General features: G+C 36.7%; 1 protein-coding gene and 1 long non-coding RNA gene across 2 annotated transcripts in view; one reads left to right on the top strand and one right to left on the bottom strand.

The window, feature by feature from the left end:
• Positions 1–525, top strand: part of LOC116558414 — a 1,490-nt gene extending 965 nt beyond the window's left edge. Inside the window, exon 2 of the long non-coding RNA XR_004271996.1 lies at positions 39–525. This is a non-coding gene — a long non-coding RNA (uncharacterized LOC116558414). The remainder of the gene's footprint in view (positions 1–38) is intronic.
• SGCZ (sarcoglycan zeta) overlaps positions 1–23,614 on the bottom strand; it is a 1,170,111-nt gene that overhangs the window by 1,044,789 nt on the left and 101,708 nt on the right. The window lies entirely within an intron of this gene.

Here is a 23,614-nt window from a genome sequence, read left to right on the forward strand (position 1 = left end):
AAAAAAAAAAAAAAAAAAAAAAAAAAAGAATTGATCAGGTTTAGATTCTAGCCCCAGAGCTACCCATATGGTATGTATGACCCACATCTGTGCCTCGGGTTCCACCATGTTCACTCTATATGTTGAAGTTATTTGAAAATTAAAATAATAAATAGAAATTATTATTAATATGTGTTGTAAGAGGCTGTGGTCCTAACAGGAATATGTCTATGCTGTCTGGTGTATGCTCACTAAATAAATACTTAATGGAATGCATATATTACTTTGGTGGAACAAAAAGTAGGCCAACTGGTTTCATTAGTTGTTATGCAGTCACATATACAGGTTGTCCTCAGTTTCAGTGAAAGAATCAAAAATGACTATATTGTGAAAATGACTGCAAAAAACAGAATGAATTCGGCTTTCATTTTCTACATTTTGAGGTTTAATGGTCTTACAGCAAATTTTAAAAAGAAAACTGAGAAAATCTGGTATAAATTATTCATAATTGGAAAGGATTAGGAAAACAAGTATGCAAAAAAATAAAAATAAAAAACCCACAATGTTAGTAATAGAGACCTAAACACATAGCTGGTAAAACCTTGATTTTTCTTTTTTTTAATTATACTTTAAGTTCTGGGGTACATGTGCAGAACATGCAGGTTTGTTACTTAGGTATACGTGTGCCATGGTGGTTTGCTGCACCCATCAACTCGCCATCCACATTAGGTATTTCTCCTAATGCTATCCCTCCCCGCAACCCCCCTACCTCCCAATAGGCCCTAGTGTATCATGTTCCCCTCCCTGTGTCCATGTGTTCTCATTGTTTAACTCCCACCTATAAGTGAGAACATGCAGTGTTTGGTTTTCTGTTCCTGTGTTAGTTTGCTGAGAATGATGGTTTCCAGCTTCATCCATGTCACTGCAAAGGACATGAACTCATCTTTTTTTATGGCTGCATAGTATTCCAGGGTGTATATGTGCCCCATTTTCTTTACCCAGCCTATCATTGATGAGCATCTGGGTTGATTCCAAGTCTTTTCTATTGTCAGCAGTGCCACAATAAACATGCCTGTGCATGTGTCTTTATAGTAGAGTGATTTATAATTCTTTGGATATATACCCAGTAATGGCATTGCTGGGTCAAATGGTATTTCTAATTCTAGATCCTTGAGGAGTCATCACACTGTCTTCCACAAGAGATGAACTAATTTAATCTAACAGCAATAGCGTAAAAGTGTTTTCTTGATGATGATGGAGATGATCCTGCAGAAACAATTGCAAAGAAGATAATGCCTTCTCCTTTCCCAGCTTACAGACCCCAGGAGCCCAATGTTTTTAGAATTTCTTTTTATTTTCAGCTAATAAATCATGATATATAATTCACAAGCAACTTAGATATCAACTAAAATTCATGTATCTAGTTGTCACTTGAGCTACGTTTGAAAATTTGACAAGGAATGTTAGCCAATTAGGAAGGAGTACTTATTTCAAGTATAGCTGAGCATGCAGGAAAAATGTTCATACTAGAAGTGATCCCAGAAGAATAAGATACAGAAAGGATCATAGAATGTTGAGAGTATAGTTTATTTGCAATGAGTCACAGAAGATTCAATTGCAAATTTGAGTAACATTACAGGATGTCTGTATCTTAAGCCGTTCTATGAGATAATCAAATAAGAAATACTGAAGTAGATCTAAGTTGGTTAAAAATGATTCAGGAAAACAGAAATAGGGGGCAAAATCCAAGCGTTTCTCACCCATCGTATATTTAAATACAGAGTTTTCGGTAGTTAAATGAGTTAATGTACGTGAGACACTACAGCTGCATAGTGTTGTGAACATGTTAGACATTATTATTGTTGCTGTTGCTAAAATTACAGGTGACATTGTAGAAATAGATATGGTTATTCTTATAATGGCATTATCATTTATATGTTAAAAAACCAATAAGGCAATCTCTTTATGGGCAGCTTTCTGTTATAAATAAGATAATAGAAATATATGTATATAAAATATAAATTAAATTTTTAACATTAAAGTCGCTAAATGAAATAATTTTAAAGATAAAAGATGGCATGTGGCATTCTCTCTTCTCTCTTGAGGCCACAGGTACATTTTCATTAGTTAATTATTTAGAGACATTTTATCATTAAAAAAATCTACCGTGAGCTTAGAAATCTAGAGTGAATTCATAAAACCAATGGCACATTAGTGAGAATATTAAATGGAGTTAAACTATGGCTTTGAATTGCAGGAATGTATTCTGTTATTTTTGTCCTTAGGGAGGCAGGGAGCAGGCCAATCAGATGATCCTTGAATTACCTCAGAACTCTACGATTGTATCAAAAGGACTCATATGGTGTCAGTATTATCTGAGGATTATTAAGGAGATACATTAGGCTTTACTGACTTTACGAGAAATTCTAAGATCATAAAACTATGTTCACAATGATCATCTGGTCATTCCTTTATGATCTGTGGATAGGCTTACCCAGAAGAATGCTGCATGAGGTTCATTATTTAAAATGCATGGTTTCTAGCAAGATAGCTGGAGAGCATTCAGTTACTTTTCATCACATAGTCATGGTCCTCCAGCCCACAGGGCATAGGCAATAATTTTCACCAAAATGAAATCAAGGCAGGTGTGCACATCACACTTCACATGACACTCAAGTTTGCTGCCTCTTTCCTTCCTAGGGCAGAGTGGGCAGAGCAGTGTGGCTCTAGCCAGCACCTTGGTATGAAAGTTTTCCAAGAGACCGGACACAGTGGCTCACACCTGTAATCCCAGTACTTTGGGAGGCTGAGGCGGGCAGATCACCTGAGGTGAGGAGTTCCAGACCAGCCTGACCAACACAGAAAAACCCCATCTCTACTAAAAACACGAAATTAGCTGGCCATGGTGGTGTGTGCCTGTAAACTCAGCTATTTGGGAGGCTGAGGCAGGAGAATCACTTGAACCCGGGAGGCAGAAGTTGCAGTGAGCCAATATTGCACCACTGCACTCCAGCCTAGGTAACAAGAGTGAAACTCTGTCTCAAAAAACAATCAAACAAAACACAACAACAACATAAAAACGAAAGTTTTGCAAGAATTATTAAAATAAAATAACCAAACAACGAGTCCTCTTGAGGCAGGAGAATATGGTCTGGAGTCAGGGAAAATCACGCTAGTTTGATAAAGCTGGATCAGAAGGCAAACACCAGGGCTGTGGGCAGGGAACCCAAGACCAATTCGTGCTGATTTCCTAAGTCTGGATCAAAAGGAAAAAAAAAAAAAAAAAAAAACCCTTTTCCACACCTAAAGGATCAGGCTACTCTCCCTACAACCCTCCCCCTTTCCACTACCTCACTGATAAAGAGGGAAAGTGCTTCGGGTTAGCCCCAGGCCAAATGTGTAACAACCCTTCATCTGCATAGGGCGTCCATACACTCAGGCCTGTGGTGGGCCAAGGACCAATTCACTTCAGCCTTAAATTATCCACAGGCCAAATCCTTTACACATTTAGCGGGTAGCCAATGGGGACCTCAAAAGAAGTACTTAAACCCCAGAAAACTTTGTAAACGGGACCCTTGAGCCATTCAGGCCCATTCCTACCCTGTGGAATGTCTTCTCACTGAAAAAATCCTCTACTTTCAATGTTTCCTTTCTTTATTTCATTTCTTTGTTACTTTGTGCTTTTTGTTCAATTCTTAGTTGGGCGTGCCAAGAACCTGGACACATCACACTCAAGGACCACCTTCCTGTAACGTTAAGAGCTCTCTCTCACAGTTGCTCTCTTTTTCTCTCTTTTGTTTGTGAGATTAGGTTTCAGCATTTCAGCCTCCAACTAAAAAGTTCACATCTATTTTGCAATATTTGTTATATAAGAAGGCTTTGAATCTTTGACAGCAAGAATATAGTTGAAACATAAAACAAATGAGCAAACAAATTCCTAGCTAACAAGAAAATAATATACCACCAGCACTGCCCTGATAAAGTTGATATTCTCAACTTTATAATTTCCATGATCGAGTGTGGTAGCTCACGCCTGTAATCCCAGCACTTCGGGATGCCAAGGCGGTCAGATCATGAGGACAAGAGATCGAGATCATCTTGACCAACATGGTGAAACCCTGTCTCTACTAAAAATACAAAAATTAGCTGGGCATGGTGGTGGGTGCCTGTAGTCCCAGCTACTCAGGAGGCTGAGGCAAGCAAATTGCTTTTACTCGGGAGGCAGAGGTTACAGTGAGCCAAGATCACACCATTGCACTCCAGCCTGGTGACAGAGTGAGACTCCATCTCAATAATAATAATAATTTCCCGTCATTATTTATTGCTATTTAAATTTCTTTATCTTCAATTCGTTAATGTGCATACAATAGTACTGAGTTTTGGACCTTCTGCTGGTAGCTTGCTTATTCTTTGAGAGGAGTTATCCATTTTCCTGCTTCAGACATTGCCTCTAGAACAATAACCTCTAGAGAACAGCTTTGACCTTACTCTTTAGTCTGTAGTGGTTTAAAAACGTCTCTTCCTGTTGAGACATAGAGACAATACGAATCTGAGCTCTAGGAGTGCTTGCAAAAATAAGTGGAAAAATATTGTCAGTTTCTGAGCCCAGGTTTTAATAAGTAGGCAGTTTCACTTCTCATCACTTGTGATGCTTGTTATTGAAACACAGCCACCATGCCATGAGGAAGCCAAGTAGCTCACTGGAGAAGAAATAAGTTTCCCAGCCCACATCCTCAAGTGAGCTCCCAGCTAACAGCTAGCACCAATTTACCAGCCACTAGAGAGTCACCTTGATAGTGAACACTTCTAGCCAGTTGATGCTGCTGTGCGCAGCAGGAATGAGCTGTCTCTGGCAAATTCTGTCCTACTTACAGTCATGACCAAATAAATAATTGTTGCTGTTTTAAGTCATACGTTGTGTGGGCAGTTTGTTAAGTAGTAAAGAAAAATTGAAATAAAGCCAGGTGCAGGGCACTTTCAGAGAGGCCAAAGCAGGTGGATCGCTTGAGCCCAGGAGTTCAAGACCAGCCTAGGCAACATGGCGAAAACCCATCTCTACAAAAAGTACAAAAATTAGCCAGGTGTTGTGGTGAGCACCTGTGGTCCCAACTACTCAGGAGACTGGGGTAGGAGGAACACTTGAGCCCAGGAAGTTGAGGCTGCAGTGAGCCATGATCATACCACTGCACTCTAGCCTGGGCAACAGAGCGAGACCCTGGCTCAAAAAACAAAAAGAAAGCCAAGAATGCTCAAGAGCAACATTGTTCACAATTCCAAAGGTAAACTAAATGAGTTCTATGTGAAAGCCCTAATTTAACTTCGTCTTAAAATTCTTACTGAAGTTCTCTATCCATCTATATATTCCAATGTATCTTCTCTCAAACAAGACAGATTTTTTTTCTTACAAGTTCTCAAATCAGCTAATGTTAGATACCAACTGCTCTGCCTTCACAATGGGCTCTAAACGTCATTCATTTTCTCTTTCCCTCCTTCCTCTCAATAACTAACTCATCAGTAACCAAATACTCTCCTCTTCTAGACATCTGACTTCGGTGCCTGACTTCCCATTACTCTTAAAACCATCCAGGGCCTATCCCCTTGTCATGAACTAGCATCAAGAGGTATAAGTGGGGCCTCCTGTGTTCCTGTTTTCAGTCCTCCTTCCTCATGCAGTCTGACTAAAAGTCATCTTCCAAAGTCACTGCTTAAAATTAGGCAAAGGCTTCCACCAGCTCATTGATTCAGGTCCAAACTTCACAGTCCACCTCGTAATTTGAATAATTAATAGACTGAGAAAACAAATCTGAGACCATCTAACACAACAACTTTATTTTACAATACAGCAAACTAAAGATCATGGAAGGAAAATGATTTGAGGTTATGCAGCTGGTAACACACAATGACAAGAACTGAAATGTACAAGGCATTTCCACTTTTACCTACAAGGGTAATGTACAACTGAAATGTACAATGGTCCTTTCCACTTTTACCTACAAAATGATTAGTGCAGGGATATTTATTCTGAGCAGAAACTTGATTACCTAGAAACAGTTATGAGAGTATTTATGATAACTATGGATAATATTATACCTTCTAGGCATTATAGGGATGCCTCCACAATCCACCAACAATCTTTTTGCTACAATCTCTCCCAGATTTTCTCAGTAAAAGCACTGTCTGCAATCACCAATTTGTGAACTATTCCTTCTTCCATGTAGTTCTCCCATAGGCCCCATCATTTTGTTCCATCATAGAACACACACTGTTCCATCTGCCGAATGGGCTTCTCCCCAAGCATTTCTCTAGGCTGCACCTCCTCCGTCATTTTCTGACTGAATGAAAAATACTCCGCATTTTAAAGCAAGATGTAGCTTTCCCTCCTTTTGCTCCCGCCAGATTAGAGAAACAAATCTCATGTTTCCTGATAAATTTGACATTTAATTTGCTTAATTCTATTTAATGTAACCCTCATCTAATCTGACATTCTAATTTGCATCTGAATATATTATTTCTGTCTCTAGATAATCAAGTTTCAGATCAAAATAAATATCCCTGCACTAATCATTTTGTAGGTAAAAGTGGAAAGAACCCTCTCCTGGATGCCTTGTACATTTCAGTTCTTGTCACTGTTTCTTTTCTTACCAGCTGCATAACCTCAAATCATTTTCCTTCCACAATCTTTAGTTTGCTGTGTTGTAAAATAAAATTGTTGTGTTAGACAGTCCCAGATTTGTTTTTCCACTCTGTGATTAGTAATATCAGAATTCAAATTATTATTCAAATTAAAATGTATAAGGCATTCTTTAGATTTATAAAATGGTTCACGAATAAATTATGATAGTAAGCCTTCTCAAGCCTTGAATCACTATTTAACAAAATTTTTTTGTGATTTTATTTTGCATAAATCTATCTATAGAGAGCTGTGAGTATTGCTAGAAGTACTAAACAATCTAAACTGACACTTGAAGGAAGAATAGCTACTGCCCCCATACAGATACTCAGATCTGAGCTAGAAGTATATACTCAGTGTACCACTCCTGACTATCAATCCTGGAATCAAGATACAAGCATTTTCTTTTTTCTTTTTTTTTTTTTTTTTTTTTTTTTGTATTTCTCAACTATCTACATTCTCCTGTATGCAAATACTAAAGAGAGTTGCCCAGACAAAAATGTCAGAGTGAGCTCAAACACTCAGTTTTGATTCTAAATCCAGAGTGTCATTCTCAACAAACCTGAAAAGGGAAAATTTTTCATTCAAAATCATCTTTAAAGACAAGCATATGGGCCTAAGTAAGGCTGTGCAAGCAAGCTTACAAAACAATAGTACATTACTTAAGATAAAACTGGCCATAGTGAAAAACTAATACACTCTCAAATCTAAGAGTGTGACAAGCTTAGCAGCTTGAAACAGAAAAAAATTAAAATAAAGAATTTATTTCTGGCATACAGAAAGATGTGTCAGTAGAGTCTTCCTCCATGCAGTGACTCAGAGACCCAGGCAAGCTTCCTCTGTCTTGTGGTGCTGCCTTCTTTACACATGGCCTCTAAGCTATCAGAGGCAGGGCAAATGAAAACGTAGAAGAGGCACATTTGTTTTTAAATGTCTTGGCAGTGAATGACACATAGACACATACAGGACTTCTGGCACAATTAATTTGCTGGAAGTTGTAATGAAACCCCAACTGACTATAAAGGAAATGGAATCTTTCTTTGAGGACCTGATTAGTGGAAAACTGGATGTATGTAAGCAATAGTAATCTCTACTAGAAATGGAAATACTATTTACCTACTGGGAGCCTAGAATCTGAGGACAAGCAAACTTATTTAGGATATCTTTATAAATTGTTAATGTGTTACAGATTATATACTAGCTACAAATAACTTAATTTGAAAACATATGCAAAAGCTTTCCTCAAGACAAACACTGGTTATATCATCAGGGTTCTGAGAGATACATGCAGTGGTTATCACTAGGTGACTAGAAATGTTAATTTGCAGAAAGTAATTCTTAGTATGTTTGGGATTCAGATGCTCTATTGTTCAAATGTTTCTTTAAGTCATTGCTATTGAATACTTTTACTTTTACACTTGATCTTAGCCAAAAGGCTGAGAAGCGATTGAATACTTTTACTTTTTAAGAAATGTAAGCTATTTAAAAATCCAAACATGTACAATGTGTAAGAATGTTTATTCAAAAATAAACAACCTTTTCTGTTGTAAAGCAGTCATATTCCCAAAGGTGAAAAATATTAAAGACAATAAAGTCATAAAATGAGTGCAGAAAACAGTACCAGTTAAACTGCAAGCTGAAGCCTCTATACTTCAACAAACTTTAATAGGCCAGATAGAAAATATTTTAGGTTTCACGAGCCATATGGTCTTTGTCCCAACTACTCAAACTTAGCCCTTGTAGCTTAAAAACAGCCATAAACAATATGTAAGCAAATGAATGGCTTCGTTCCAATAAAACCTTATTCACAAAAACTGGTGTGGTCAGATTTGGTCTGCAGGCATTAGTTTACCAATCCCTGCTAAACAATCCTGAAATGGAGCTACATACCATGCAACTCATCATTTTTAAATGTAAGCTCTATATTAAAAAAAAAATGTAAAACAATCAGAGTATATACATTTTTTGTCTTTTAGCAGTATTTGGCCATACTAACTCTGACAATTAGTTGAGAGCAAATGGGTTGTTATGAAATTTTTGCCTTAAATTTTATTGCATGAAATAGTCCAAGGAAGCCTATGGATAAGATAATTCTTTGCTACTCTAAATTCAAACACAGATTTATTCCATACTCAGTATATCCCAAGGAGAAATAAGTGAAAAGTTTAGCATATTTGATAAAAGTGGCTTTGATCAATTTTAAAGGATAGATTTTGTCAAGGATCTTTTAGCTGAGTAACAAGTCCCACTTTATTAAACCTCATCCGATTATTGCTTCTCAGTGATACTGGCAGGAGATAAGGCTGACAGAAAGGGGAAAGGGCGTATCACAGGAAGTGAAATATGCATAAAAAAAAACACAGGAAGATTGAAAGAGAATAGAAAAGTACTCAGCTTTACACTAAAGACAGTGGAAACAACTTGCTGACTATGCCACAAAATGTTTTTGCCTGGAACTTCATCATTTCTCTTTCCTAACGTGTCAGCAAGTCATTATGTGGTAGTTTTGAAACTGCAAGTAACTTGGTAATATGTATATGCCGCCATCCAGTAATGTTAGAATTCAGTGTTCTAGAAACGGCTTAACTACAATCACAGATACATGTTATCTATAGGTGTATAATTTTAGGGATATACACTGTATAACTTTTATTCTAGATTGTTTTAAGATAGACAATTGTAAGTTTTTATGCCATCATTCAATCTATTCTGATTAACAGTTACGTCTTTGCTAAAGTACTGTTTCTTCAAATGCTAACCCTGTAACAATTTATTTCAATTATTTCACTTATAAATGTGTTATTAGCTCTAATATGCTGGGCACTCATTCCTTCTCAAAGCAAATATTATCTCCAACAAAATGCTATTAATTTACAAATGAATTATAGCATGACAGGAAAGATCAGAAGACAGAGGCAGAAGAAGAGATTTCAAGCCTTATGTCTGATCCTTAATAGCTGTGTGATATTGAGCAGGTCAGAACTTCTCTGAGCTCCTATTTCATCTATAAAATATAGGAAAGAACTTGCTTTACCTCCTCTCATTGTTATGAGGATCTTATAAGATATTCGTAAGCAACTTATATGCTACAAAATGCTATACAAAATTTAAATCGTTATCATTTTCAAAATCCCCCTTATGGATAAATAAAAGCCATTTACTATGTTGTTAATTTAACCACTCAGAAACCGAACGACTATTTCATCACATTCATAATCCATAACATGTAACAGGTAGGCTAAGTAGATCTAAGACCGAAGATCTCCATGTATTCAAACAAGTGCAAAAACTCAATATACACTTAACCACTTATGCCTTAGGTACTAACTGCTATCTTAAACATACCAGATGTGTACTTTTTCCTGGAAGAAATATTTGTTTATATCTAGTGTGCATATACAGCTAGTGCTCGACTTACGACCACGATTGGTTCCGACAGACTGGTCGTAACACGATTTGGTTGTAAGTTGAGTAGGCTATATGCACATGGAGATGGTAGTGCTGCCAGAAGCTGGTCCGCACTGTCGTACACTCAGCTGGGCAATGTTTGCGCTGCCAGACGCAGAGCAGTCGTGGCTAGCGACTGTGGTCGTAAAGTTGAATGGTTGTAAGTTGCATAGGTCGTAAGTCGATCAATACCTGTAGCTAAAACAGAATGAGTAAATCTCTGCAGAATTATCATGAAAGACAAGAATTTCCTTGTGACTGCAGTTTGTCTTCTTGCTTCAGCAGATTTTCATGTAGCACTTTGATATTTAGCTTGGGTAAACAAAAAGTTTTCAAATCTTATTACATTGTAAGTTTTACAAATCAAATATCAGGCTTTATTTACACAACTCAACAACAAAATCAGAAAAGCATTTTAAGATTTAATATTAAATCAATATCATTATTCTTTCTTGGAGATTTCCTATATTTTTGAGCAGGGCAAAGATTTGAGGAAATACCTTCAAGAGAATAGTTTTATTTTGAAAATTCTAAAATGTCTTGAACTTCCAGCTAGTCCTTGGCTAGCTGAATGCTCTAAGCTCTCTGGGTGTGACCCCAGGCAGCAAAAGAAGGAAGAGGCTTGAAAATGGAGTGGGGACACTAGGATCCCCAAAAACTGCCTACAAAGCTTCTGGTTGGAGGGTCTAAGGTTAAGCACTCCGCTTTCCAGTCATTTCTTTTCTCCATCTTTCTAAGGAATGTGTTTACATAAACCTGTCTGTGTACATGTGTATGGAAGAGGGATGTCAAATTTAAGCCATTTGAATGGGTAGTTCAAAGGTCTTTTTTCAATAATGAAGTTAATAGGTCAATCAAAAATAAGACTGAGACCCTCTCATCAGGAGTAGCTCAGACTATAATGGGATTTAAATCTCCAGCTCATCCAATCTGAGGTATATTAGGAAAAACAAAATGGAAAAGGCACCCTAGAAACTCGGGCTTTCCATATTATGACAGGTTATTTTCCCCATGTGACAGCCCTGCAGATCAGCTCCAAATAGTTATAAATACATGTCTTTCAGCAATATGGTCCCTGCTGCTATGATATTGGCTTTTTAAAGGAGTATAGACATGTTCCAGATGAAATCATGTACATTATAGAGACAGAATCTCTGAGATTTTACTCTTGACATGGGTTTTCTAAATTACAAAATAGACATTTTCTCCCAATTCACTGCTATTTGAATAGAAGGCACCCTTTTGGGAAATTACACTATTCAATAAATTACAATTTGATACTTTCTTGAGAGGTAGATTTTTTTATTTATGCTTTGCTTCTCATCCTCTTTTAAGGGAGTAATAAACCATTTGTTAGATGCTAAAGAAATTATAACTAATAGAAATAGCAATGAACATCAAAAATATTTTTATGATAGCAAACGGCTAAAAATAGCAAATAAATCCTTTAAAAATCCTTTTAGCTGGGTGCGGTGGCTCACTCCTGTAATCCCAGCACTTTGGGAGGTTGAAGTGGGCCGATCACTTAGCTCAGGAATATAAGACCATCCTGGACAACATGGTGAGACCCATATCTACAAAAAATACAAAACTACCCAGTCATGGTGGTACAGACCTGTGGTCCCAGCTACTCAGGGAGCTGAGGTGCGAGCATCACTTGAGACCCAGAGGCAGAAGTTGCAGTGAGCCATGATCATGCCACTACACTCCAGCCTTGGTGACAGAGCAAGACCCTGTCTCAAAACGACAACAAAAAGTCTCTTACTTTTCTATTATAACACGTCTATTTGCATGATAAAATCGGGTCAGAGTATTTTTAAGTTAGAGAACAGCTCAACTCCCCTCCCAACTAGCTCTGTATTTAGTAATACAATTCCTTTTGTATTTTTCTCAGGTAACTTGCATTCTATCATTATCATTAACGGAACTTTACCACTTGTTTTAATTCCTTCACTCCCTCATCACTACCACACTCTCACATTCTCTCCATCTGGCCCTAACACCTCTCAATTCCACTTTTATATTTTTCTTTTTTGAGACAGTCTAGCCCTGTTGCCCAGGCTGGAGTGCAGGAGTGCGATCATAACTCTATGCAGCCTCGAACTCCTGGCTTCAAGCCATCCTCTCGCCTCAGCCTCCTGAGCAGCAAGGACTACAGGTGCATCCCACCATGCTCAGTTTATTTTTTTAATGTTTGTAGAGATGGAGTTGTCTTGCTATGTTTTCCAGGCTGGTCTGAAATTCCTGCACCTCAAGTGATCCTCCCACCTCGGCCTTCTGAAGGGTGGGGTTACACGCGTGAGCTACCACATCCTGCCCCAACTTTTATATTTTTCTAACAGTGTTTAACTGATCCTGACAATGAATGAATTTTGTAGATTTTAAAACTCCTGTGGTTTTGCTTGAGATTGTTATATTTGAAAAGGCTATGTTTAAGCCTATTTAAAATTGTAAGAAAAATTCACATAATGAAAATTGGTCTTTTTTTTTGTAAAACTATTTGGACGTTTTCTACCAAAATCCTATACAGGTAGTATTTATCCCCAACACTAGGAAATACATCTCAACTTGAAGCTACATTTTCGTCACTATTTCAACTAGACTTATTGATTAATTTAAGTAGGTTAATACCTAACATTATCAAAGATGTTTCTTTTGAGGAGGCATTGACTTTCAGACGAAAAAAAGAAAAGCTTATCTTTTATTTTCAATTTACCAGATGTTGCAGTCACTACGGTGATAATGCTAGCAATCTGGTATTAAGCTGTACAAACTGTGTTTTGTGATGTAATAGATAGGGACTTTTACAAAGGCTCCATTATGCCCCCTGAGAAAATGAATTGCCATGCTAGGCCTATCGCCCCTGCTTTTGGTCTACCTCACAAAGCTGTTATCTCTTTTATTTCTACTAGATTATCACAAAATTTTCAAAGGACTGTTTTGTTGATTTTCCCAATTCTCTCAAACTTTTACAATATTAAATCACTGTCCTATTTGCATATGAATACTTTGTAACAGTATTTCTTTTTAAAGGTACTGTGGTGGCAGCTATCAGCCCTGGGAATTAATCCAAATAACAGCCTCTGAAGATGGCCTTCTTTGGTATCTAATCAAAAGCATCAACGCCATGACAGCAGCCCTGCTGGGAATCCTGTCAGATTTCATTTATCTGCACACATTGGATAAGTGAGCCAATAGATAAATGCTTTGAAATAACCACTTTTCCATTTTTTTCATTGGGTTGCCACAATGATTTTGTAATGAAAATATAAACCAGTTAATAAGTATTCACACACATTAAACCAGTATAAGCCAGTTAATAAGTATTCACAAAGAAGGGTATGATGCAATTCCATCTTATCCTTCTTTGGTTATGGTGAGCCATCCTTTCAAAAGCTAATTTGAAATTATATTTCATAGCTTTAAAAACCCAGCATTGTCCAGAAAAATTCACCTTCATCACACTTATCAATACTATTTGCTATTCCTCCAAGGTCTTTCCAATTTCTTCTAATAAGCTACAACAAATGGCATTTCTTTTAAGCCAGTTAGTATATTGTCTAGACACATGATTCTTAACACATTCTGGAGAACTTCTCATTGGAACCTCAAAGACTACAAAATGTGTCACATAGTAGATGTCCTCCCCCGTACAAAGAAGACTCATTGAGCGTCCACTGAACACATATGAGGCAACAGTTTAGAACAAAAACCGCACCCATAAGATGCTTATAGTAATCTAGTTGTTGAAGTATGACATAAGCATATGAAAGAGCTAATGAATGATTCTATGCATATATAATAATACTGGAGTTTAAGAAACAGAAAATAAATGCATAAAGAGTTAGAGAAGATCTCAGGCTGGAGTAATTAAGAAATACTTTACTACACCCGTCTCAAGTGAGGCTCTGGGTCCTGAACCACAGTAGGCTGGCAGGACAAATGAGTCCAAATTATTTCAACCAAGAAGACGTCATAAAGTTCAAAAAGCATGGTTTTGAAAATGGTAACATAATGGGAGCAAAAGACAGAAGTATGTTCTGGAAAAATATAAACAAAAACCAAACTAATGATCAAACATGGGCTTTCTTTTTGGCAGTTACCGAAAATACAAAACAATTAGATATGTAGAAATTTTGGAGAGCATTTCAAACTAGATAGTAAGGAAAGTGGAAGATATACTGATTTGTAGGGATACAACACAAATGTAATACAAAAATCTGAGAAATTCTGTACGAACATAGACAATGACTAAATTACGAACTTATTTGGTACCGTATCCTCATCTTTTATATTTGGAGGTTGGATAAAATAATTCCAACCACCCTCCCCACCCCTCCCACTCTATCATTTCATGGACATAGTCAACCTCAAACAATTGCAGTATTCAAAGATAATCTGCATTGGGTATGAAGATAAAAGTTTACTTTTTCCAAGTAGTGAAATGAAGAAAGGCTTAATGGGACTGTGGTATGCTGAATAGGATCATAAAGTGTGAGAGGAATTTAGACAAGCAAAATGAGAAACAAGAGCATTCAAGACTTAGAAACAGTGCAAGTTTGATAAGATTGTTTTTCATTTTCCCTTTATTCTAACAAAATATCTTCTATCATACATAGTAGAAGATAAATTCAAATGCCTTATTTCCTGTGAGCTGAAATGTTTTTCTTTTTGTGGGTCATTTTTCTGGCCATAAAAGTTTTACATGGGAAAGGATAAGCACAAATGATGGAGGGGTGAAGATTTATATATTTTAATAACCCAATGTCTACACCAAGAAGACAGTGAACAAAAAGGATGGGAAATCACATTAACTAAATGCCTAGCATAAGCCTCTCTCCATATTAGATGTCTTCTTGTAAATGTTTTCCAAATTTTCCTGTTGACTTTTTATACTACTAATAAAATTCTCATAAATAAACTTACTTATGAATATTATTAACAGTTCCTGTCGGTTAAATTTCACCTTTTGACATAACATGAGATTCAGAGGATCTGGAAAAACTAAGCTTTCAGTCCACTGAAAACCAAATGTACAAATGTGACATACTGCTCCTAACATTATGCCACACAAAAGATTCTTCTTACTATTATTTGGAAACACTGAGCTTTCAATGTGAGTCATATTAAGTCAAGGTCTATAGGTACAGTGTAAGGAAACTGACCTAAAAATGTTACCGATAGAACCTACTTGCAGATATTTGTCATTCAATGGCACTCTGATACTGCTCTGCAACTAGAAAATCCCATTTTGTGAAGGTTTAATGCTCTTCTGCTGTTATAAAGGGCTCACCGTCATGACACTGATATCATTTGCTGCACCACCTTCTCATTTTAAGATATTTTCTAACTTTGTGTAGCATCCTAAGTTTTTTCCAGGAGCATGTCTCAAAACAAAACAACCAGCACTACCATTCTTTAGTTCTTTTCCCTTAAATAGAAAGGCTGATGTGTTTTACAAAGATTTATGCCTTTTATTTTTGTTTTTCATACTCAGGCCTTCTTTCCCTATGTTATCAATTTCTTTCTTTCACATCTCTTGCGTTATATCTTATATATAATACTTTGTTGAAAAATACAGCACTCAGTAAGTTTGTTTAATCATACAATAGAATCTTAGACTATTAGACCAGATGAGGTATAGAATTTATATAGTTCAGACAACTTCATTTTACAGTTGAGGAAATGGAGATAGGTTTAGATATGTTAAAATAATTTGATCAAGCCTTTCCCATCAGTTGATGACAAGAACCTAGGTGTCTTAATAATCTCATGCTTTTCACAATTTTTATCCCATCAATTTAGTGAATATTAGATAAGTACCTTCTAAGGATAAGAACGACAGAAGGAAAAACAGTGAACAAGGCACCTACCCATATAGTTTCTCCCTAATGTGTGGAAATAGGGAATACATAGGAAACATAAGGGGATACGCATAACATTATAAGTACACTGAAGCAACATCTATCCCAGGCTCAAACGATGGTCAAACAAGGCTTTCTGGAAGAAAATGTATTTGAAGTGAGAATGGAAGACTAAAGTAACGTTCACAAAGTGAACGTTGGAGTGCTGAACGTAGTCCATAAAGAAAGGAAGTCTGGGTTGGGCAAGAGGAAGACTGGACAGGTAGGTGGGGCAGATTGCAAATGGCCTTACAGCCTTGCTAGTAAGATTAGAATTTATACTTTGTAATCCATTCTCAGATTTTAAGTAGGGAGAAAACATCATTAAATTTGTATTTTAGAATGACAATTCCAGCTGAGATGTAGAGAATGAATGGGATGAAGAAGGCTTGTACCTTTAAGACCAGAAGACCAGTTAGAAGACTACTGCAGTCATCCATGAAGTGGACAGTGATAGCTTTGATTTCAGTTTGAAAAGCAGTGAACCAGCTCCAACATTTTAAAAGTAGACCTTCTTTGTATATTGCAAGGATGGAAAGAAAAAAAAAATATGTTTAATTCACTTTGAGGAGTGAATTAACCTTGCCAAAAAAAAATTTCACATTGTGGGAATTGAGGCCACAAGCCTTAATTATTAAAATGACTCACTGCAACTCACCGATGGGGTGGAACTCAGTTCCTATTCTGAAGACCAGTAGTCCTAATCAAGACAAATCATTTTTGCAATGCCAGGGCAGCAATTCCAGCCACCAACAGTCATGGCTTAATTCAAAATAGAAGAGGATTTTAAAATAAGCCTTCTTGAAACTCAAAATACTGGAATAGTCTATTTATTTGAAGATTTCCTCTTCAATTGCAAAAGCAATTGCCAAAATATCATCCAAGCTCCTGATTCTCCTGCCAATTCTTACGAGTTTTATGGTTGTGCAGTTGCTCCTGTGCCAATCTAATTTTTTTAAATTATTACGAGGTCTGAATATTGGCAAGAAATGCCAAAGGGGACAAATAAGATCAAACAATGTGATTTTTAAAGGGGGAGGAAGAATATACATTTAATGAAAAATCCAAAAATCTTGCTTCTAGAAGAAATCTGTATAAAATTTTATTTCATATTATAATACATTATGGCTATGAATTGTGAAAAATCCAATATGGGTCTAAAAGTAGAGGAAATATTTAAATGTTATATATAGCAGTACTTGCTATAAGAAATCACACTCAAATTTTTATGCACATTATGAAAAGTAATTACAATGCTACATGAAGAAGAAGCTGAAGAGATTTATGTTCGTTTTATGGATACTGACCCTTTGTTTTACCATCTTCTTTGGCAAGTACTTTTTTTGTAATTCCCTAATTACTTATTTAAAAACTCATATCAGTAAAACAAAGGAGATGATCGAATCACAAAATAAAAATAACATTTTACTTTATACTGAACAAGGAAAGACTCAACATATAATTGCCCTATTTTTTGTTACAAGATTCTCAAAGCACTGACTTCTCTCTGCCTTTCTACTGGCCTCTGCCCTTAAGTATGTGGGACCATGTCCTCTCTGACCTGGACGCCACAGTTCCAGACACATCTGGCAACTTCAGGCCACTTTTCTACAAAAAGTGGTGAATTCCTCCTGGGAAAGTATTAATTACCATCAAAGGCCTAGATTAAAAATAACCTTTTTTGTGCAAACTTCTCTGATCCTTCCAAAGAGAAGTAATTATTCTCTTCTTTATGCTTCTATTTTACTAACTTACTAACTTTTGATTTGCAGGCTCATATATAAATAAATGCAAAACTCTCAATTTTAATTTGCTTTATTTTTTTCGTATCCCCCAATATACTTGGAAATATCTCTCAATAATTACAGAGTAATTATATACAAATAATATTGATATATTAACTTTATAAACTCATTTTAATAATAAACAATCATTCATTACCATGAAGTGCCATGTCTACAGTATGTATACAATAATCTGATACTTTAAAAATATGCAGTGATTACCAGGCACTGTGGCTCATACCTATAAAGCCAGCACTTCGGGAAGCTGAGGCATGCGGATCACCACAGGTCAGGAGTTCAAGACCATCCTGACCACTTGGCTAAATCCCATCTCTACTAAAAATACAAAAATTAGCTGGGCGTGCTAGTGTGCGCCTGTAGTCCCAGCTACTTGGGAGGCTGAGGCAGGAGAATCTCTTAAACCTGGGAGATGGAGGCTGCAGTAAGCTAAGATCGCACCATAGCACTTCTGTCTGGGCAACTGAGCGAGACACTGTCTCAAAAACCAAAAACAAACAAACAAACAAAAAAATGTAATGATTGACTGAAGTAGATGAGTTAAAATCATACTAGTAGTATTACAATGATTACTACTATATTTTTAATGTACATACAGATATGACTGTGCTTAGGAATAATGTCCAAATGCATAGATTTATACTAAAATCTACTAGTTATTCCATAGGAAATTTTTGAAAATAAACTTCTCATTAATTAATTAATTTAGTGAGCACCCATTGATAATCTATCAGCAGGGCATTGTGCAGAGCAAAACACTGGGAACACAAACTGGAATAAGAATGGATCCCTGCCCTCAAAATAATTCTTGTGCAGTGGAATAGACAGGAACGGGAACAGATAAATGCAGCATGGAAGAGCTGATGTGAAATGGAGATAAATACAAGGTATAGTGAGTTTGCAAAGGTGACAATGACCAACTCTGGGGAAGTCAGAGAAAATGCCCAGTATTGAGTTGAAATTCACCAGGAGAATGAGATGGGGCACAATGGGAAAGGGAACAGAGCATACAGAGGCACCAAGACTTAAAAAGTGTGGCTCATTTGAGCAACTGCCTGTGGCTAAGGATGACTGAAGCATTGGACACAAGGGGAAGAAAATCGGGAGATGAAAGCCAAGTTGACAGATGTCAGACCTCTACTCTAGGAACGTTCTTTGGACTGTATCTGGTGGGAAGGACATGGAGGCTGAGACCAGGGGGAAGAGGGGTCAGAGAATGGGCTGTGCTCACAGTCTAAAGAGAAAGCCCTTCATTACGCATGTCTTTGACATCCATGCATATGTCTAGACACGTTCTAAGTATTTCATTTGGTAGTTTTAGAAATTGGCTGGAATTCATAAGGATTAAAAAGGATGACACTTCATTTTAAGATTTATGTTTAAAATTGCCAAATATATATATTGAATGCTGATCATGTATGAGACACCATTTTTAAGAACTATAGGTTAGTCAAAGAGGTACAGGCTACAACTATGATCCTTTAAGTATTCTAACCCTGATGTAGAAAGCAGAAACATATAAATATGCATATAGATATACATATACATATGCGCACACACACACACACACACACGCATATATGGCATACAAGGATAAGTGTCATAGTTCAATTACGACTAAGTGATATGAGATAGCATTCAGTAGAGAAATCTTGTTAAGTACTATTCTGTGTCCTGTATAAACATGTTAAATTTAAATAAAGTAACTCACGACTTACTAGACTAGATATAAAGAGCAGTTCTGAGGTATTGCAACATTTAAATTCATCTTTGGGAACTGTTATAGGAGGTTGGGAAAGTAAGATGTTTTCTCCCCACACATAAAATTTTTACAAATATTCTTATGAATTAATTTAAAAAAAAAAGATTTTTCTCCTGGGCAGCCTTTATATTTATATATTATAGGCACTTCTTAGATATTTTTAAAATTTTAAAGTAGCTGAAGGAACGTAAATGGTAAACCACCGGCAATTCATTTATAAAAGCCTCCCTCTTGCATATAGAAATTATGCTCCACATTTGGAATAAAAATAATTCAATATTCAACATTAATGTTATGAACACAAAAGAAATGAAAAAGAAATTCTAGAGGAGAGAAACCTAAAAGAACCTAACTTTTACATTTCCAATTTTGACATGTAATTTTTCAAATCTTACAATCCTTTAATACAGCTATTTATATTCTATTTCCTTCCTGAATTTAACTATGCTTTCCCCATAAGAGACTCAGGATGCTGACCTATTTAACAAAAAGGAATTCCGAAACATATAGTACGGAAATAATAGAAGTTCAAGATGCACTATGCTATTATTCAGGCTGAAAATAAATTGTTTTTCTTTAAGAAGAGACCTTTTTTTTAAAGATATTATGTGCCAACATCTGTCTGTTCTTTTTTTTTTTTTTTTTTTTTTTTTAAACATCCTCTCATTCCACAGGAGCTGGACCACATAGCCAGAGTCTAGGATCAATTTCATCCATTGGAAGGAAGAAGAGTTATTTTCAGTGTTCTCCCACCTATCTCCAATGTGTTAGTTAAATCAGCTCTGTTGATGTCTCTAAATGGAAATGCTGGGTTCCCAAAACCAAGACTCACCTTATAAGCTTTGAGATTTGGGGCCCATTTTATTCTCAGCATTTTGCCTCTGAGGAATAAAGTCTTGTCTCTGAACTCCAGCCCATGCCTGAGCTCCCGCTGCTGGGGATGAATATTCCTTATGCAGACGTTTTGCAGGCCTGCCTGCCTGGCTGATCTCAGCATGCCATCTGTTCTGGGACTCCCCAGCACTAAGCTCTGATTGTCTCTCCAAACTCTCCATTTAATCCTTGGTACTCTGATACCAACTGCTATTCTGCACTATCTCTCATTGCTGGTGACAATGTTGAATTTCACAAGAGCCCTGTGATCCTGGAATACAGTAAAAGTTAATAAATCCTCCACAGTTTGTGTTCTGAGAAATGGCTTACCGCAAAGAAACACATTTCCTGTAAAACTTAGATAAGGAATATACATACCTTTCTTTACCTATGACAAGGCCAGAACACAGACCCTTCAAATTTCCATTCTTGGCCTCAGAAATGACAAATTGATCAATCCGAACAAAATGCAAAACTCTCTGCTTCCCCGAGACCACCGAACTTTACACACAACCTCTGGAGAATAAGCTCATTTCAGAATAAAACATTCTTTCCTCTGTCTAATCATATCACCATTCATCACCCACCTCCCCAAATTTGGTGAATTTCTAGCCATGTTTACCTCTCCCTATAAAAGCAAATCTGTCTTTTGTTTAACTTTTGAGACCTAGCAGATCTCATGGTGGGAGGTATCTCCCTATTACCTTCCTCCACCTGTAATCATCCCTTTCTCCACCCTTGTAATAATCCCTTCAAATAAAGTATCTTCTTTAAGTCAATTTCCTTTTTATTTGACACTGGTCAGTGAGCTTTCTGTCTGCATAATTGAAGTGGCTTTTTCCTATTGCCTGGAGTAGTTTTTGTCTCTTACTACCCCTAATCACATCTGTTAATGGCCACACTTTGTTTTGCAACCATACCCAGATACCACCCCCTAAACCCTTCCAGTCTTTCTTTCAAAGCTTGCCACAGTTAACACTTAAGAGTCTTCACACCACAAGTTATTACGTTAGTTTCCCTATCCTCGAACTCATTCAATTCATAACATTTTTAGTCAACAAGCTAGAAAGTAACATCCAAATTGTTTAACTACCATTCTTCCAAGATGCCTCAATCTTACTGCCATCAAATTTCCTCTCATCTCACACATCCAAAGTGGAAAGCTTTTAAGAAATTTGTCAGAAACTCATAAGCAAGGAAAGACATAGCATGGGGAAATGTTTCTTATTACTTGAGAAAAGTGCTTGATAACCAGCCATGCATGGGAACAGTGTCACTTAAACAGAGGGTTGTAAATGCACTCAGGCCACAAGGTTCTGTTCAGGTAAATTCAGAGATGCACTTACAAAAAAAAATCACAGTTCTTCCTTCAATTTCCTGGTAAACACATACAGATTAAGTGTAACTCTCTGCAGGAAGTTGCCATACTTCAAATGGCATAAAAACTTGGCTAGAGAGCAGTAAGCACCCCTCTGTTCCACATCCTCTGTGTCCTCAGACAGTCACCACCATGGACGGGCTTGTTTTATGAAGTCAGATAAATATACTCCCACATATGCATATATACCTATACATATGCATATATACCTATACATATACATATAGTTAGTAATCTTAGTATTTTAAAAATGGCATTGGTGATGCATCCTGTATGACTAAGTAGGCCAAAAAAAAATATATGAGTTGTTCTTTTCTCTCTTCTAATCAGAATGAGGCATCCTATTTTGGTCGATTTTGGTGTTATCTGTAATGATATTTAAGGCCGTTCTCTACCAGGAGGTTTTGGCAATTCTCAAAGGAATGTGTTGGCTCTCTCACTATGCACTGTTCTTGCTGCTCCTAAAGGCTCCTGGCAAGCTGCAAACACTGAGCTGAGCAGCAAGGCTGTGATGTGGTGGCTAAGTGGCCGTGCGATGTTTCATTATCATAAGGGTGACAGCGGAGGGGAAGCCACTTGATGGGAAGTAATCTGTAGGCTCAGCACTTGGTGCAATGGCCCACATATCTACACAGAGTGCTGAAAATTCCAGCAGGGGAAATGAATGCACTAAAAAGAAATGCAAATGAGAAAGATTAATAAACACACGATTACCAAGAGAATTTTGTAGCAAATACATACAGGAAATGTTCTATATCCACAGTAAATAAATTCTACAGGAAGCTAAACTGCACTAAGCTAAACAATTTTTAGAAATGCTCCTCATCTCAGCAGGTTTGCATTCAGTTTTTAAAAGCAATGTGTCACTTCAGTTAAATTATCACTATTTATTTCAATCTTTTTTTAATGTCTGTTACCTTAAGAATAAATGATATGATGAGGCTGTGTCAATCCTGATGAAAGTATTTTCTACCATCATCAAATATTGTAAATAATTGTAAGCATTACAAGCAGTGATTACATGCCAAAATTATGCATACTACCTAAGAACACATGTCTATGTTTTCTGAGTATTCATCACCTGGGTCTACAGAAGGGATCTGAATGACAAATCATTACCAAATCTATAAAGTTGTAGATAAGGTTTTTTCACAATATTCTTAATACATCCCCATCCATTTCCTATTTATTGAGAATTTACTATGTGCTGATAATTGTGCTAGATATGGGGCTTACAAAAAATGAATGAAGTCAGCAGCTTGAAGTTTCACAATGAAGTTACTAGTTTTTTCAAAATGAAATCTATAAGCAAGCTGAGAAAGCTTCAAGATTTATTTCCAAATATTTGAAAAATGATTAATAAGAATAGTGATGCATTAAGTTATTACCTAATGACTTAAATAAGGTACTTCAGTGATATAGTTTTGCTGTGTCCCCACCCAAATCTCATCTTGAATTGTAGCTGCCATAGTTCCCATGTGTTGTGGGAGGGGCCCAATGGGAGATAATGGAGCCTTCAGGGTGGTTTCCCCCATACTGTTCTCATGGTAGTAAACAGGTCTCACAAGATCTGATGGTTTTATAAGGGGTTTGCCCTTTCACTTGGCTCTCATTCTCTCTTGCCTGCTATCATGTAAGACAAGACTTTCACTTTCCACCATGATTGTGAGGTCCTGCCAGCCACGTGGAACTGTGAGTCCATTAAACCTCTTTTTCTTTATAAATTACCCAGTCTTGGATATGTCTTTATCAGCAGTGTGAAAATGAATTAATACACTCAGGAAGTTCCAAATATATCTT

This window comes from Sapajus apella, unplaced genomic scaffold, assembly GCF_009761245.1.
Source record: "Sapajus apella isolate SASKATOON/1434 unplaced genomic scaffold, GSC_monkey_1.0 scaffold21, whole genome shotgun sequence".
Classification (NCBI taxonomy): Eukaryota; Metazoa; Chordata; class Mammalia; order Primates; family Cebidae; genus Sapajus; species Sapajus apella.